Genomic DNA, 16,552 nt, shown 5'->3' with positions numbered 1-16,552 from the left:
AGCGATGCTAATGCCATTGAATGTCAAAGGGCAATGGTTAGATCCTGTCTTGTCGGAGATGGTCATTGCCTGGCACTTGTGTGGTGGGAATGTAACTGGCCACTTGTCAGCCCAAGCCTGGATATTGTCCAGGTCATGTTGCATTTGGACATGGACTGCTTCAGTATTTGAGGGACCACAAATGGTGCTGAACATTGTGCAATCATCAGCAAACATCCCCATTTCTGACCTTATGATGGAATGGAGGTCATTAATGAAGCAGCTGGTTGGACCTAGGACACTATCCTGAGGAACAAAGAACAAAGAACAAAGAAAGTTACAGCACAACAAACAGACCCTTCGGCCCTCCCAGCCTGCGCCGATCCAGATCCTTTATCTAAATCTGTCGCCTATTTTCCAAAGATCTACTTCCCTCTGTTCCCTGCCCGTTCATATATCTGTCCAGATGCATCTTAAATGATACTATCGTGCCCGCCTCTACCACCTCTGCTGGCAAAGCGTTCCAGGCACTCACCACCCTCTGCGTAAAAAACTTTCCACGCACATCTCCCTTAAACTTTCCCCCTCTCACCTTGAAATTGTGACCCCTTGTAATTGACACCTCCACTCTTGGAAAAAACTTGTTGCTATCCACCCTGTCCATACCTCTCATAATTTTGTAGACCTCAATCAGGTCCCCCCTCCACCTCCGTCTTTCCAACAAAAACAATCCTAATCTACTCAACCTTTCTTCATAGCTAGCACCCTCCATACCAGGCAACATCCTGGTGAACCTCCTCTGCACCCTCTCCAAAGCATCCACATCCTTCTGGTAATGTGGCGACCAGAACTGCACGCAGTATTCCAAATGTGGCCTAACCAAAGTCCTATACAACTGTAACATGACCTGCCGATTCTTGTATTCAATACCCCGTCCGATGAAGGCAAGCATGCTGTATGCCTTTTTGACCACCCTATCAACCTGCGTTGCCACCTTCAGGGTGCAATGGACCTGAACTCCCAGATATCTCTGTACATCAATTTTCCCCAGGACTCTTCCATTGACCATATAGTCCGCTCTTGATTTAGATCTTCCAAAATGCATCACCTCGCATTTGCCTGGATTGAACCCCATCTGCCATTTCTCTGCCTAACTCTCCAATCTATCTATATTTTGCTGTATTCTCTGACAGTCCTCTTCGCTATCTGCACCTCCACCAATCTTAGTATCATCTAAAAACTTGCTAATCAGACCACCTATACCTTCATCCAGATCATTTATGTATATCACAAACAACAGTGGTCCGAGCACGGATCCCTGTGGAACACCACTAGTCACCTTTCTCCATTTTGAGACACTCCCTTCCACCACTACTCTCTGTCTCCTGTTGCCCAGCCAGTTCTTTATCCATCTAGCTGGTACACCCTGAGCACCATACAACTTCACTTTTTCCATCAACCTTCCATGGGAAACTTTATCAAACGCCTTACTGAAGTCCATGTATATGACATCTACAGCCCTTCCCTCATCAATTAACTTTATCACTTCCTCAAAGAATTCTATTAGGTTTGTAAGACATGACCTTCCCTGCACAAAACCATGCTGCCTATCACAGTAACACTATTTTCTTCCAAATGTGAATAGATCCTATCCCTCAGTATCTTCTCCAACAGTTTGCCTACCACTGACGTCAAGCTCACAGGTCTATAATTCCCTGGATTATCCCTGCTACCCTTCTTAAACAAAGTGACAACATTAGCAATTCTCCAGTCCTCCGGGGCATCACACATGCTCAAGGATGCTGCAAAGATATATGTTAAGGCCCCAGCTATTTCGTCCCTCGCTTCCCTCAGTAACCTGGGATAGATCCCATCTGGTCCTGGGGACTTGTCCACCTTAATGCCTTTTAGAATACCCAAAACTTCCCCCTTCCTTAAGCCGACTTGACCTAGAGTATTTAAACATCCATCCCTAGCCTCAACATCCATCATGTCCCTCTCCTTGGTGAATACCGATGAAAGTACTCATTAAGAATCTCACCCATTTCCTCTGACTCCACGCATAAATTCCCTCTTTTGTCTTTGAGTGGGCCAGTCCTTTCTCTAGTTACCCCCTTGCTCCTTATATACAAATAAAAGGCTTTGGGATTTTCCTTAACCCTGTTAGCCAAAGATATTTCATGACCCCTTTTAGCCCTCTTTATTGCGCGTTTGAGATTTGTCCTACTTTCCCAATATTCCTCCAAAGCTTCATCAGTTTTAAGTCGCCTCGATCTTATGTATGCTTCCTTTTTCATCTTAGCTAGTCTCACAATTCCACCCGTTATCCATGGTTCCCTAATCTTGCCATTTCTATTCCTCATTTTCACAGGGACATGTCTGTCCTGCACTCTAATCAACCTTTCCTTAAAAGATCCCACATTTCAAATGTGGATTTACCCTTAAACAGCTGCTCCCAATCCACATTCCCTAGCTCCTGCCGAATTTTGTTATACTTGGCCTTTCCCCAATTTAGCACTCTTCCTTTAAGACCACTCTCGTCTTTGTCCATGAGTATTCTAAAACTTACGGAATTGTGATCGCTATTCCCAAAGTAATCACCGACTGAAACTTCAACCACCTGGCCGGGATCATTCCCCAATACCAGTCCAGTATGGCCCCTAAACTCCTGCTATATTGCGCTGCACATGAAGCTGAGAAAGCTTTGCAGACAAATGCACTCTTGTTGCATTACTAGTCTTCCATTTTTAAATATTTATGATGCAAAGAACGATCACTGAGTATAGCTAAGTGTATATGGAAGTAAACAAAAGTGCAATATATTAATAAATTAACCAAAATACTTGAGGGAAACCAGAGCAATGATTGTTTAATGATTAGTCAGTCATTGAATATTGGTTAAGAAGAATTGATTTAAAAACATAATGATCACTCCAAGTTTGATATAAACTCGTGAAATCTCTGTTTATACTAAATACAATCAGTAACTCTTGGATCCAATACACTGGGGTCTCTTGTTCGTTGGACTAGCTGTGGAATGATTACCATTTCACTGCTTGACCAAGAAAGGAGGAAACTCACTTCAACACTGCAACAAAGGAGCAATAAATTCTACCTCGCTCAAAATCATTAATTTTAAACCTTTTGAAATTAGAGCTGACCTTCTTGTGTACACATCTTGCTCCATGAGGACTGTGCGAAGCAAAAGCTAGACTTCCTGAAGTGGTGTAATTTTCACATAAACATCAAGCAGAATCAATGAGGAGGGTGGGAGGGGGGGAATGGGGAATCATCAAAGGACAGGAAGAGAAATTCTTGTCATCCTCGAGTGCTGATTCATAAAATCAACAGACAGTTGTTTTAATAACTGAATCGTGGAGGTTCAGACTTCACTTTAGGGAATGAAGGACAGTCTCCTACAGATCTCTGTGCACTCTCTCACGTTAATTTTATCCTGTTTCCTATAACCACCTCCCAACAAATCCAGTGCTGCGCCCATGCACAGAATTTATCAAAATTCTGATCTCGGAAAGGTCAGGTTCATTCGAGCAGTTATCAAATGCAATTGACGTTAAAAAAAATAAATGGTAAACTGTCTATATTGAGAAGGAGACCCAAACAATGTATCGGGGATCTTTTTGCAAGCCTTATGATATTATTTCCATTTTCTATCTCAGGAATTCTTAAACCATACACCTTTCCTGTTGAAATGGCTCATGTGAGATCTCCTCCCAGGTCTCCTTCAATGGTTCTCTACAACTATGGTTGTGAGGGCTCTGACACAGCCGAAGATATCTACTTGCCTGATTTGTTTCTCCCACTTCTATCCTTCTGCCAATCAGGAGGGAAGTGTTAAAATTCAGCAACCAAGTGCAAACTCCTATCTCCCAGCAACTTATTTCTCCTCTGATTTTCCACACCAATTTTCTCTCTTTTGCTCTCTTTCTGAATGCATTGACTCTAACTGGAGTGGGCTCCACAGACACCATTTATCTTCCAATACCTCTCTCAAGTGGCCACTATTCACAAGTGAGCCTTGAATGTAAGCGTCTGCAGGCTAAGTGACCAGAGAGCTCATCAGAGCTGATCCTGACCCTGTCCTTGTCTGTGTCCCCACATGTGTGCTTCCAGCTGGAGCTACAAGATAGTTATCAACCCTTGCTAAACTTCCCTCTCTCTAATCCAGGGCAAATGGAAAGACCCGACTGACACTATGAAATCAGCTAGCTCAGCACGCAACCTTGGATTCTCCTAATCTGTATGGCTCAGTTACTGGCTGGATAAACTTATTGACCTACCAGGGCAGTTCCCACCACCTCACTCTATGAGGCATTGCATTACAGCTTGAAAGAATGGAGGCATCCTGTTACCTAATTATAGGGTGTTCAATTACACCTTACTTCTATTAAGTGAAAAAGCTGACAATTTTCGAAAAAAAATGATCTAGTGATGAGACAGAATGTTCATATGTTGCATAATGACTTCTAAAACCTCGGAATCAAATGTTACTTATTGAGCCACTCATTGAACGTTTTGGATTTTATTAAGTAATCGAGATTTCTTTGAACTTGTAAAAATTAAGTCATTTCACAATCACAAGAGACAGATGGACAGCTGCTGATGCAAATACAGGGGCAGAAAGTGATCCACTGCCTTGTAAATCCCACAGCTAGAATGTAAAAATGATTTAATGCAAAGGTGAAAATTTGCACGTTTTCCCCAGCTCCGTTGGCTGTTTAGTCTTGCTTATACATGCAAAACTCCTCATCATAATTGTTGCTTTATTCTGTTAACCTACATAATATAGTTTCATCTTCAAACATTAATTTTTCTTTCTAAAAATGGCTGGAACTCCTTAGCCAAAGAAAAACACAAAAGTGCAGTAAATATAAACATGCAGCCCCGTCCCTGACCCTCTTCTGTGTGTGCTGAGGTAGTGTTGTTGGTTTATCTGGGAGAAAATAGACCATGCTTTCTTAAAGTGAAATGGGATTACTGCTATTGTCTAGCTTACAATGCTGAGGAGAATTAGCAATAGTTGTAGGCACTTAGTGAAGCTCTCAGGCAGAAGCTTATCCCAGATTTTGCACAATAAACATTTGAATATCAACAGTGTTTTGCAACTCCAGCGCAAATGTATAAACTTCTTCCCTTTTGAACTGAAATCCCTTCAAATGGTAGCACACCTTCTGTACAAACATTTTGACACTTTTTTTTCTTTTTCTTGCTGTTTTGCAAACTGCAAAACTTGAGGAGTCCCATCCTATGACATAAGCTACATGACCAAAAATATAAGCTACAAATGGTAGAAAAGAAAACCAAAGTTCTTATTAATTATTGGCACAGTGCCACTCAATAGATACATTACTTCTATTCCCTGAGCTTTTCACTCTGGGTGGACTTAAGTTATGTTTGCAGAGTTTCAGTTCTAGCCTGTTTCTTTTCCCATCAAAATAATGCAGTGCCATTCTCGGCCTTCAACGTTTCGAGCGGTTTCTACAAATTGAGACATAACTTTCATGTCCAGTGTTGTGGTTTGGCTACAGCGATGCCCATTGAATTTGATACAATGATCCCGTAGATGAAGTTATCTGTATTGCTGAATGGGATGGTGTCAGTGGGAGGGGAGAGAACGGGTCTGGAGAGAATGCTTTTTCTGAAATCCTGAAGGTCACAGTCCAGCTGCTCTGTGAGGCAAAAGGACACCATTGCACTGGACAGGCACAAGAAAGAAAGCACTGTAAATAGAGAGCATCTAGCAGGAGTTTTAGTGCTAAGCGACAGCTATTGCACTTTAGACTTTTCTTTTAGAAGGCAGCACTAGGTTATGCTCAATGTGGAACGTTACGAATGAAAAAGTAAGAATTCCATCCAATTTTCTGAGAAAGGTTGAGAAATAAGACGCCACCAAGTGTCAAAGGTAGGAAAAAAAGAGACAAAGATCAACCTCTCTAATGGTTTATTTCAAAGCATTAGGCTTTCTTGTAATTTGCAACTGAAGAAATCAGTTTTTTTTTAAACTGAAGCTGAACATTATCATTATTTTCTGCAGTACCAGAGCCATTCTTTAATGTTGTAACAACCTTCCAGGACTGAACAGCAGATAGTACAACATGGAGCACTCTGCCAGCAGTATCACTGATTTCCTTCAATTGATAACGGCACCTCTCCTGATTTGACAGGCATCAGGCACACTGAGGGTTTAATATATTTTTTCATGTCAGTGCCTGTTTACACAGAGCAGGTCAACAAAAGGACTGCTCCTATCTCACAGAATATGTGATTAATGTTTGAACTGAGCCTGACAATATATTCCTTGGATGTCAAGGAAATGCTTCTCAAATGTTTAATCTGTTTCAAAAACAGCTGAGTTTTAGGAAATAATTTTAAAGTAAGTTTTGTGTATAATGTTGATAGAAAAATCAATGTTCTTGTCATATATTCTTCCTTTCATCAAACTTTCGTAAAAGATGAACCAAGCAAACAAGTTAAATCCTCTTCCAGTCGTATTACTGTACCATCCGGAGTGCTTAGGCTTGGTAATAAATAGTTCCATGAAGTTTTTATATTTTAATAAACTTCTAAGTTGATAGGACCTTTGTGCACTCATTTTCAAATTGGATTTAGATTCTGTTGCATTATCTAAGTTGGATCAATAGATCACTATAAATACAGGCACAGAAGCAAATTGCAGAATTTGCATTGCTCAATGAAACCTTTCATTTTGGCTCGCCTTTTTATACTAACAGAACAATGTGGCTGTTTTAAATGTATGAATCACAGCAATATTTATGCAATTAATTAGTAAAATCAAATAACTTAATTAGTCAGAACTGATCCATCGATAAAACAATGAACATCATTGGAAGGCTATAAATTATTCTTCATCAATGAGGTCAACATTTGAAATATAATATCAAGCATTGATACGTCACCTCTTTCCTTGACTTTCAAATCATAGCTCGAATTAAGAACTAGGTTAATGTGTGAAAAACATAAGCTATTTGATCTCATTAGAGAAAATCCAAATATTATTTGTAAAATTATTAAATTAAATGTAAGAGTAAGTTAACTAGACTTTATGGCTAGAAATGTTCTGAAGGGTGCATCCTCATTCTCTGGATGCTGTGCCACTTTTTAAACAACATGTCGTCAATGGTGTATTTTATATGTGTTCTTTCAGTAAGAGAACCATAAAGATATTACAGAGAGCTCCATAACAGAAGCATGCTCTCTCCATATGAAATGTTTCTATTAAGTTGTAACCGGGATCATTGTCATAACAAATCATTCAAATTATTCAAAGTACCGTTTCATTTTCAATGGGATTGATCATAAAGCAATTTTTTTAATTCACGTCTCTCATTTATAACTGTGTTTGAAACATTTGATTTAAACACTATTTAGGCAACAAGCTTGGTGTTCAGACAGGCTGCTTTGCAAACTATTTTGCAAAACTTTAATAAGATTTATCTTTGATTTCTGTTATCCTCCCACAATTGCGAGACGAATATTTCTTGTGTCTTTTAAACACTGCAAGCTGATGTGAGCATTGCAGTATATTAAGAAAAACACTCTGAATATTTGATTTTTGATTTTTATGGGGCGATAAGCTAGAAATACATCCAATAAAATGGCATTCCTGCACACAAACATTTTTATTGCCTTCTTTAGGCAGTTAATGTGAGATATGCTTTATTTGTGTTCCAGTGAAAACTTTAAGAAAATGATCATTCAACTCTCAGCCATATATTTTTTGACTTGAGTCCATTAAGTTAATTGTAATTTACATAAATTGCAACATATTAGCATGGGCTGGCTGAGCCAACTTTCAACTTCTGCTGGGCACAGTTACTTCACTGGCGCAGATTAGGTATTGACCTGTACAAAGAGCTGAAAGAAATTGCTGCAAAATAAATCCGAATATTGCATTAAGTACAGGAAATGTTCCAGTGGGGCCCAAAATGAGTAGATGCCCCTTTATGGATCATCTGAAAAGAAAATGCTTATGGTTTCCAATGATAGCCATGTATAATATTTTCTTGTTTTTGGAAAAGTCCGAGCTGCAGATGTTCAAAATTGATTCCTAATCACATTGTCAGCTGTTAATCAAATTTAATTTATTAGGTCACTTCCAATTTTCCTTCAGTGTTCTTCCTTTTGCTGTGTGCATTTTGTTTTATATTTGGAAGCATAGTCAAGTCCAAAAATCAACTTTATTTATCTTATTATCTGACAAATGGTTAACTGTTTGACAACTGATTTAATCAGATGATGATTATGTGAATACTTAGTTCATTGTTTATGTGGAAATTTCTATACTGAAAGATTGGTTAATGCATCACAAATTTTAAAATATATTGGAATCTTGTGTACATATTTGACTGTATAAAATGCCTGTCAAAAAGGACAATAGGGAAGTACCCATGTGATGTTTACATGTTTCCTCTCTATTAATTATGTCTTGTCATTGGGTGATCTGCAAAATTCAGCATCCTAGTTTTTGATTTTTGTCATTTTAATAACATAATAATTTAACATGGACTAACCTGTGTTTGTCGGCCAGAGTAAAAACAAGAAAACAGTTAAATAAGTTGAAGTGAGTGTCAATCTCATTGTAAAGTACTAACATTTTGTATGAATGAATTGAAAGAAAAAGCAAATTTATGAGATTATTTATGCATCATGTATTGCTTTGACGTAAGTTCTGCACATGTTAATCCAATTGTGCAGATAAACAATATTGAAAATTAATACGTCAATTTTAATTTCTCATTTAATTAAGCCGCTACTGAACTAAAAGCATAATAATACAAGTTTAAATACATGTAGCTTTCTTAAAACCATTGTTTAAATCTTGCAGGATATTGATATTTAAATATAAATATATATTTTGCATTATTTTTTTAATCCAAAACCTGTGCCTGACGTTTTTTAAACTGCAAGAACTAAAATAATATGAACAGCTTTTATTTTGTCCAGAAAGGATGCACACAAAAATATTTTTTTACATATTTTAACCATCATCGTGCCATGCCAAATTAGAAGTGAGTTACTCAGAATACACAAATGATTTAGACTCTTCAAACTAATCTAATCGCAGTAGCCAGGACTTTATTCCATGTTACTCATGCAGTTAGATTACAAATTAGTTTCCTATTTCTCAAGCGTTAAGTGTCAAAAAGGATCAAGAACAACTTGGTGACTGAATTTATATGGGGAGGATTTTTCTTCAATACATGCGTAAAATTTTCTGATATGGTTAAAATGAAAGTATCTTTAAAACTGATGAAAAAACACCAGTAAGCCCTTGGTGTGCATCACTGCAGCGTTGTCCATTTCCAATTTGACATGAATGTGTAGTGTACACCTATGGAGCAAAATGTAACTCACATACAATTTCAAAGTAAACCAGATCTCACATGAACAGCACTTACATTAGCATTTTATTTCATTTTAAAACACAATATGCTTTGTATAGATGACCATTTAAGTAAAGTCTTCTATGACTACAATTCTCTTCATGTTATATGATGGGGTAAAATCCTGGTATCATTGCTACAATATTGAGGTTACAATTAACATAATGTTTAGGCTGCTGGCAATGTACAAAAGGCCAAATAAATAAACTACTGTAATTCCTCAAACTAAAACAACTGGAGAAAAATATTGAGGTGTGGTAGAATAGTTTACAAAGAGAACTTATTGATTAAATTATATATAAATTATTTCATGCAAAGATAATAATGTTGACTAAGCTGAGCATAAAAAATATAAGTCTGTGTATTGGGATTTAAAAAAATAAATCACAAAAGTATTAATGCATTGCACCTTTTGGAACAGTAAATAATCTATGTATAATTGGTTTTTCAAAGATTTGGTAATAGAAAACCTACTATAACAAATATGGTACACTTTATTGGAATATTAGTTAATAATACTTTTCATCAGATTCTTGGACTTCCATTTAGTGTAAGGGATTTAACTCCCTGCTGCTCTGTACCTTACATAAAATATTACCCAACAACATTGTTAACATGAAATCAATTTAATTGATTATGTAATTATATTACACTGAAATCACTATATTTAAAATAGAGATGCAAAGTCTCTATGACGGTTTGGAGCCAATTGCGACCACTTTACTGAATTATGTGATAACCATATTCAGCAGGACTCACTGGGAAAGAATTTAATAAGAGTTATTGTAAATAGCTTTGTCTTGGAACAATGTGTGAAGGGAAAGAATCCTTTCTTGTACCTTGGCCCTTAATTTACAATGAAGAAAAAACTGCACCTGGGAGTGAATGAAATTTAAAACCATTGAATGGAACCTCCCATTTGTCTAAGGATTTCTTACATTTGTTAATACTATGTACATGAATTACAACGTGAAATTTAAGTAAATGGAGCAGTAATGTATATTTATTCCAGCAAAAATTCTATGCTCAACAGATGAAGTCTGATAAAACATATCGAACTGTATTGAATCATGGAAACCTACCAATATAAACATGACATGAAATTTTAAATATTTCTATTAATGACAGAGATTTTAACACTAGAAATGTTTTATTGCAAGCAACAATAAGGTTTATTGCCAAATTATGTAACATCACTCTGCCTGTATTGTGCCTGCTTCAGGGGCAATTGCATTGAGCTGAGGACTGTGGTAAGCAGATAGATAGAAGCTTAAGTCGAATATGATCTGATGAGCAAGTTAAGCTTGATATCTCCCCTCCCTGACAAAATTAAAAGCCTTTGCCGCAATTTTTGTCCTAATCACATACGTGATGCCATAATTGGTGATTGCCTTTAAAAAAAAACCTACAGCTGCTGCTTCCAGTTCTGTGTCTGTCAGTGAGCAGCAGGCCATTTTATTTGATTTTTTGAAAGGAAGTTCATGTTGGACAGCTGCATTCTGTTCCCTTCAACCCCTGTCACAAATGTTCTGCATAAATGTAAGTGATATGATGACTGGACATGGTGTCTCTTATAATCATTGGTAATGATTATCTGGTTTTTGTGTAATGTGACACATGTGCAGTGAATGAGGCACAAGCAACATCTGGCATGGATTCAGCAATCTGAGGGGTTGGAGTCATTTGAATATGCATAGGGATTTGTTATTTTGCCTGCTTAGTGCCAGCTCGCCTGAGCCACAGCATAGCCCTGTTTGCTAAAAGCAAATATGAAATCGGTCCACAAAGCTCCTGCAAAGCTTCTTAAGCATTTTACCCATCGTTCCCTGCTTTAATGCCAAGCATATTGCTTATATTCCTGTTTCCTTGTTCAAAGTGAAGTCTTTCAGTGACCAGTCAGCACCACGATCAGCTAGCCATCTGACATTGCCCAAGCTGTTGATCTGACCAGTACTTGAAGGCAGCATTGTGCCCCCAGCACCCCCGCACTCCCCCTCACCGACCTGGCATCTCACTGCCTCTGGTATTTGCTACCGGCCTCTTCCTTGGCAGGAGGGACCTAACGCCTGCTTTTTTTTTTAAATCAGTTGCGCAGTGATGCGAAGGTTCCTTTAATCTTATTTGCTCTGTTATATCCACTGGATTTATGAAAAACCTGAGGGAACCTCTGACCCAAAGGTGTTGCAGCCATACGAACAGCAGGTCATATCCTGTGCCCTTCGCACTGATAGTGGCTAAGCCTTTCAACTAGGCCCAGGTGGTAGTTGCTGACAATTTGGCATGACCACAAATCGAAACTATTCTGAAAAAAAGCAATGCCTTACAAATATAGCATATGCCCTCGTTAAGAGGTAGCTTAGTGTGGCCAATCCACCGACCCTGCACATCTTTGGGTTCTGAGGGTGAGACCCATGCAGACACGGGGAGAATGGGCAAACTCCACATGGACAGTGACCCGGGGCTGGGATCGAACCGGGTTCCTCGGTGCCACAAGGCAACAGTGCTAACCACTGCACCACCATGCTGCCTGCAAGTTTTGCAAGAAATAAACGAGGTGCAAAAGAGAATTAATTTTTTAAAAGGACATGGAGGAAGGAAGGAACAAGATAGAGAGGGAGAGAGCAAAGAAAACTAGATGGAAGGACCATGTGGGAAGGAAGGAGCAAGAGAGAAAGAGAGAGAAGGAGAAAGCAAAGAAAAATAAGTGGAGGAGTAAAGTAGCCATAGTACCAGATGACCAGAGGCTGGTTTCCCCTTTGAAGGAGGGAGCTGACTGATGGTTTAACCTGAGGATCACCTCACGTCAGGTGAGGAGCCTTCATGAATAATCTCAGCCAGGACAAGAATGAAACAGCCGTCCAGCCAACTGAGCTAAACCGGACCACAAATGGAAGAGTAATAGAGTTAAGGAACGGGGGCAATTGTGACAGACATTCAAGAGTGATGTAAAGCTTTTATGTTAGGATGGTGCAGTGCACAAGTTCAGTCTGGGCCTGACCCACCTTCAACAGCCAGGATAGAAACTTTTTAAAAAGTAAGTTTCTTGTGGAAAGCAGATTGTTGTGAGTGGTTTCTTTTTTTACTTGTGGAAAACCCTTTCTCAGCTGGGAACAAATGGCTTGTGTGTCAGCTTTCCCAAATGATGTCATCAGCTCCGCATGTTAGTCATAAATGAATGTCACATTTGAGATGTTTGCTGGCACCCGATGACTGACTGCAGTTCAAATTGAACCACTGTGAACTCTGATTGACCTGTGCCCTCTTATTAGCTGTTCAAAGTTTAGTTGCAAAAAAAAAACTGTGATGGTTAATTCCATGTAATTTCAGAGGAAGATAAGGACTATTGTAGAGTTTGCAGGGTGAAATAGATAAATTTACCCATGTCCCCGTTCCCTCACTCTATCCCCACTGCTCAAATTCACTACATGGGATGGTTAAATGGAAAATAATTAATTTCCAGGAATAAACAGCACAACCAGGTAAAAATTAAATACATTTCTGCAGTAAAAAATTGTATCGCTGCTCTTTTTATAAAAAAATTATGACAAATATCTCCAGTTCCCGAGACGGCTATTCATCCTGTAGCTATATGTAACATACAACAGCATATCCTCCAACACTTCAGAAGGACATCTCTTAGAATCTGCAATGAATCATTAGGTGCTTCAATTTTGGCTCTTTTCGGTTTACTGGGGCAGAATGAGAGGCATACTGGAATAATCGGTACTTCACTGTGGTCGGTGATGCTGAGAAGGGGAATCATAGGTGCTTGAGTTCCAGGCAATGAAGTGTAGCCTCATCTGCAGCAAAGCTCTTCAGTGATCCAGAGTAAAGGGTTGTAGGTACATATGCATTCTCTGGTGGTTTGGTGGTTGCTATTCATTCACTACGTCTGGTTAACAGTGCTGTTCAGCATCGGTCTATATTCCTGCTGCTCACTGCTTTTTCAAGTCTGGCTCTGGAAAACACAGTTATCTTTCATCTCTTCCCTTTGCTCGTTACTTCATGGACCAGCAATTTAAAACTTTGCTGAATCTGCAAGAAATAAACCTATATGTGTCTTACGTCTTAGGGAGAATAAGAGGATGGGACATTGCTTAGAGTTGAGCCCTAACTGAAAGGCTAAAGTCTCTTCTTTCATGGCATCCTAAATAAAATTATTTTGGGTCGTTTCAGCTCCATGCCAAGTGGACACTCTTCCATAGCATAGCCGCGCATAATGTGACATTATAATTGGTTAATTTCACAAAAGATCATCTGTACAATGCTGTGCTGACGCAGTGAAGGGTACTTTTCTGAAGGTGGGGTTAAAGCACAGTGTAGTGGGAGGATTTTATTTTTGCCTTGCATCTCAAGCAGGAGCCCTGGTCAGAAACTGACACTAAGTGCAAGAGATGGAAAATCCTCCATTTGCCAGCATTACAATCCTTCATTTTGATCTGATTAATTTGCCTGCTGGTATGGGAGCTGATTCTTTTTTTAAATGAAAAAGGCCTCACTCGGGCTCTAAGCTTTTCCAACCAAGCTGGTTTGGTGAAGATTTAGGTAGGATAACCGGAGATTAATTTTCAGCATGACATGGTAAACTTGCAGGCCTGGTGATCTATACCCCAAGTAGATAATAAATAAGTTGCTGGCATAAGTAATTGTTTATCCACCTATTATAAATCATTAGCATTTTCAGCAGCATCAAATTTGCAGGTCTAAAAGGTTAAGAGACTTTACTCAATTCTTTTTAGCTAAGATTTATGTAACAAAACAGAGGGACTGGCCATCAGGACACAACAGATATATTAAATTTTAACAAGTGTGTGTCATTTCTAATGGCCTTTTCTTTTTAACTGCAAAATTTTAATCTGCCCATTTTTTGCAGCTCCTAACATTTACAAAAGCTTCTGCGCTGCAATATTAGCATATTAATTTCTTTGGAAAACCTAAAATAATGCACTCTGCAACAGCAAAAGGAATGTTGCTGTATTCATAACAGTATTCACTAGAAAGAACCAATGCTTTTAATTGTTGTATTTTTAATCCTTTTGGCTCTTCTGACAAGGCATTTCGAACAGTATTGAACAAGGGATATACTTGTTTCTTAGAACTTTGAGTCTATAGAAAACCCACACACCACTGACTGCTATTTGCATTTCCAATCGAATAGCCATCCCACAGCAAAGACTGAGGTCCTCAGCTCACTAGTAAAGTGCTTTCTTTCTAGGGAGGCAACCCTGTGAATGAAGCAGGCACCAAAAGCACATTCAGGAGATCTTACAGAGCTGGTCACTAGTATCCCACGTAATCTGAGGAACAGATTTATTCACCCTTAACATAATAAAACTGCATTTCTAGTCGAGCAAAGCTCACTCTGGACACAGATGTAGGTGAAAGTGGACTTGGCCAGGGCCGCAAAACAGGAAGGATAGCTTTAGTTTCCCCTTTTACCACACATCCGATATCAACTTCTACTGAATTAAGCAGAACTGAATAGGAGTGTATAACAAGTGATTGAAGCGATACCACCCATTTTGCTTACATACCTATGTCCAATTTTACCCCCACACTCTCTCAATCTGTAGAGTTCCGTTTCAATTGTTACAGCATCAAATAACACAAAATAAAGATTCACATTGGTTTAATTTAGAAGGCAAACTTGATTCTGCCTTGAAACAGGTCTACTTTAGATGAGCAATAAACCTGGAATTTTAACTTTCAGTAAGGCGTATTCTTGTTTGACCTAATCATACAGCAGCAGGATTGACGTTCAAGTTCAGCTGATTTCCTGCTTAATAGGTAAGTACTAAAACCAGTGGTAAATCCAGTTGCAGGCACGGCTGCACTGGTAAAAACTGCAGCTCATTTCTCCTATTCAAATTTCATTTTTTGCCAAGCTTATACATTTCAGGTGGTACAGGCAACAAAAAGGTAAATGGTGGGCTCTATACACAAGGGCATCGAATTTGAAATAAAGAGGATCACATTGAATGTGTACAAGACTTTGGTTAGACCATAGTGTGACTGCTGCTTGCAGATATGGACGCACCATCACAATAGGGGATCTTAGTGGGGGGGGGGGGGGCAATGGATCAGCATTTCCGTTGCACCTGCTGTGAATACCCAAGTCTTCTGGGGAAACCAATGGTCCTGGAGCAAAACCCTCTAGTCCAGCCATCATGCCGCATCCATCATTAGATCACAGTGTGTCTGAACAGCCTCTAGAAGATGGTAACTTTCAAGATGCCAGCCCTGCTCTCAGAATTCTTCAGCTTAATGTGAAAGGGGCATGAATTGTAAAGCATGAAATCATCGAGTCGCTTTGCAGAACCCACAAAATTGATGTGATCTACCTACCGGAAACCCACATCAGCAACATTGCCCCACGAATCGGACTTAAAATCACCAATTATGATCTGGTCGCTTTCCATGACCATGTCAGGCATGGTCCAGCAACGTGCGTACATGCTGGCATCACAAATGCATCAGGCGAGATTCTCTCACCACGGGGCCAGGCCAGAGAGTAGCCCGGACCGGCACGAATTGCGCACCGCTGCCCCGATGCCGGTCCGCCGATTCTCCGTTGAGCGGAGAATCAGCGCCATTGGCGCTGGCGCGGTCAGTGCGGCGCCGGTCGGGGGCTGCTCTACGGGGCCCCCTCCAGTGATTCTCGGCCCGAGATGGGCCAAGCGGCCATGCCAAAAAAGCCGAGTCCCGCTGGCGCCATTCACACCTGCTCTTACCCGGCGGGACCTTGGCGTGGATGCATCTGGGGGCAGCCTGGTGGGGGGGCAACCTCGGTGGGGGGGTGGGGGGGGGCCGCCGCTGTGGCCTGGCCCGCGATTGGGACCTACCGATCGGCGGGCCGGCCTCTCGAGCTGGGGGCCTCTTTTGTTCAGCGCCGGCACCTGTAGCCCTGCGCCATGTTGCGCCCGGGCTGGTGGGGTGAAGGGAGCCACTGCACATGCGTGCATTGGCGCCGGTGCCACTACGCATGCACAGACCCGTGGTGCCCATCTGACCCCGGTGGCGGCAGCTGGAGCGGCGTGAGTTGCTCCAGGGCCGTGCTGGTCCCCTGTCGGGGTCAGAACTTCTGCTCCTGAGGGCATGTTGACGCCATTGCGTTACGGCAGCGTCAACACTTTGCCTCAGGATCACAGAAT

The sequence above is a fragment of the Scyliorhinus canicula genome, chromosome 12 (genome assembly GCF_902713615.1).
Source record: "Scyliorhinus canicula chromosome 12, sScyCan1.1, whole genome shotgun sequence".
Taxonomy (NCBI): domain Eukaryota; kingdom Metazoa; phylum Chordata; class Chondrichthyes; order Carcharhiniformes; family Scyliorhinidae; genus Scyliorhinus; species Scyliorhinus canicula.
The sequence above is the reverse complement of the archived record's forward strand: the minus strand, read 5'-3'. Positions refer to the sequence as shown.